Source organism: Otolemur garnettii, unplaced genomic scaffold (assembly GCF_000181295.1).
Source record: "Otolemur garnettii isolate 467f Iridium unplaced genomic scaffold, OtoGar3 scaffold00207, whole genome shotgun sequence".
In the NCBI taxonomy this organism is placed as follows: domain Eukaryota; kingdom Metazoa; phylum Chordata; class Mammalia; order Primates; family Galagidae; genus Otolemur; species Otolemur garnettii.
The window spans coordinates 235,350-238,180 of NW_003852602.1; the positions used below are offsets into that span (position 1 = coordinate 235,350).

Genomic DNA, 2,831 nt, shown 5'->3' on the forward strand with positions numbered 1-2,831 from the left:
AGAGGAAAGAATTTCTGGACACACCACATAAGCCAAGCAAGGGGCAGATTTATTTTATTTTTTTGAAAGGAAACATACACTCTCAAGAGAGTGGGCAGACTCGAAAAGAACAGCTGCCCTGACAGGAAGGTCTTTGGAAGTTTTACTAATAGCAGGGAGGAATACTTTTTTTTATTTGATCTCATTTTTATTACACAGCTATCATTTAATAATAAAGAAAAAAGAACCAAGCAAAGAAGGGAGGAATATTAAAGCCTAAGGAGTTGGCTTTTTCTAAGAATTTAGATAGTAATTTCTAGAATTGGGCTCCCTCCCATTTTCACACTTTACATGGTGATTTTGTATATTGATCACACAATCTGAGTTCCTTAGTTGGTTAAGCCACTGAGAGCAAATAGCATTTACATAAATGTTAGAGCCAGTAACCAATGCATCTTATTGTGTTAAGCGACTGACATTTTATTTTTTCTATGGGGGAAAGCATGACCATAGTCTCCCACTACCACAAATTATGCCATCAAGTTTTCCACATTTGGAGAAATCTCAGGGGTTGGCACATTCTTAGTGCAATGGATGAGCCTAGACTCAGAAAATCACCTTCAGGATCATAGTATCTCCCTTGCCATGTAAGTATTTTGAAGTTATTTCTTATTTTAAAAAGTCCATTGGGTACCTAAGGAAGTTAGTGGGGGACAGGTGCTTTTTAAAGTCCTTTGCTAAAGGAAAAACATCTTTATCTTTTATGGTTCCATCATTCCTCGATGACTTTGCTATGTTCTCCATTTAGCAGGAAAGGGCCCATGTGGAAGACTACCAACTTCTTAAACATATTCATCTGGAATGCTTCACATCATTTCTGCTCACATTCTATTGGCCAGAAGTTAATTGTTTTGCTATACCTAACTGCGGGGAGAGTTGGAAAATGTATCTTAGTATGCAGTAGAAAAGAAAATGGATTTTGATGAACTCCTAGTGCACTCTGTCACACTGACTTTGTGGAATTGAGCAAATCATTTATTTTTTTCTCTCTAGGCCTCCCTTTTCTTATCTTTATAAGAAATAATTTAATACTTTCTGTGTGAGGTTGTGAGCATTAGATGTATTAATCAAGGTACAGCTTTCCACACTATTCTTTGCTTAAGTGTTCAATAAATGTTTGCTATCACTATTTATATTATCATTTCTATAGGAGCAAAAACATCTCTATTGAGAGAGGTTAATGCTATCTGGAAGAATATAGAGTTCTCTTCAGTAAAGGAATTTGGTGCCTTAAAAGGCTTCCATTAAAAAAACAAAACAAAATCAAAGAAAGACACACACACACACACACACACACACAATCTTAACATCTAATGTTTATAGGGAAACTTTAGTGATCTCTTGCTTAAGCCAAATATGACTTTGTCTAGAGTTCCTGGGATGAGAAAGAATGAATCCAAATGTTATCATTTGATAAAGTGTTTGTCATCTGTCCTAATTGCTTTAGGAATCACTAAATGTGAGTTGAATTATAGTTTAAATGCCTTTTCATTCAGTTTTGTGGCTTATGCCTTTGTCACCAGCTGCAGTATCTGGCTGCTGAATAAAGAAAAAGAAGACACAGCACCCACCAATAACCAAATGACTGGAACCACAGATCATTCTGATTTCTCAATGTGTAATTAGAGTAAGTTTGAACAATATGAAATGTAGGCACATTATCCCTGGCAATTTTTAGTAGAAGCTAATGTTTGCAGAACATATTTCAATCTGGAATGGTGTACCAATCTTTGCTCTTGGAACTCTTGTCAGTAATTTAGTACCTTTTTCTCTTCTTTTTGATATCTTTTTTCCCTATACAATTGATTTTTATGTCTCCACATCATACATAGAATGTCTTAAGCATCCTAAAATGCATATACAGAATTAAGGGCCATTTAGCAAATATTGGTTAGGATAGAATAATACCAAGAACAAAAACCCTTTAAAGTGACCATAAAATATTAATATTTAGAATTAGAATAAAGACTTACAGGGTCAGAATGCTGTAAGGGAAGCTGCTTGCCTCTTTACCCTTCCAAAGAGCAAAAACTTTATTTCCACAGTCAGATGGGATCAGGGAAGACCAATATTTCTATTTCTTGAGATTTATTGTCGGTATATATAAATGTATATTTCTCACTGTATAAATGAGATATACATATATATGTCTAAGCTGATCAATAGACATAGATAGCTAGAGAGGTTATTTAATTAACAAAGGACATTAACAAAGTTTAATTTTAATTAAGAAAATAATTATATTTTTAATTAACAAAGTGATAAAAACACTAGAAAAAGTTTGATGAGATTGGTTGAAATACTACCATGGAATAAGAAGTGCATATATGGGGAGGGGGGAAGCAAGATGGTAGACCAGAAGGATCACTCAGCTGAGCTGTCCTAGAATGACTGAAGAAAAAGGGAGAGCCCAACCCCTAGCTATACCTGGGATGGGAACCTAACTTAGAGTCATAGCTTGAGCACAGCAAGGAGCTGGTGAGCTGGATACAGCATATGACCTGGAGGGGTGGAAATAAGATGAATTAGGTAAGTGATTTTGACTGGCTGGGATGGGGTAGCCACCCATGGATGTTTGGGACAAGAGGAAGCCTTTCCATAGTTTTCAGGTGTTGGGGGAACCTGCACATTGAGTGGAAAACTTGGAAGAGTGGGTGGACTTGAATAGTATACAGTAACCATATATGAATGCCAGTTGGAGTGTATTTCCCATAGGTTTGGTGGCTTGCAAGGCAGCTAATGGGCTGCCATTGTGGAAAGGTCATGAGAAGGTCTCAGGTGGGAACTAAAGC

At 36.4% G+C, this 2,831-nt stretch overlaps 1 non-coding gene across 1 annotated transcript; it reads right to left on the reverse strand.

The window, feature by feature from the left end:
- Positions 1-473: 473 nt before the first annotated feature.
- On the reverse strand, positions 474-634 carry LOC111721969. Its single transcript, XR_002770946.1, has one exon. It is a non-coding gene; the product is annotated as a U1 spliceosomal RNA (small nuclear RNA).
- Positions 635-2,831: the final 2,197 nt, after the last annotated feature.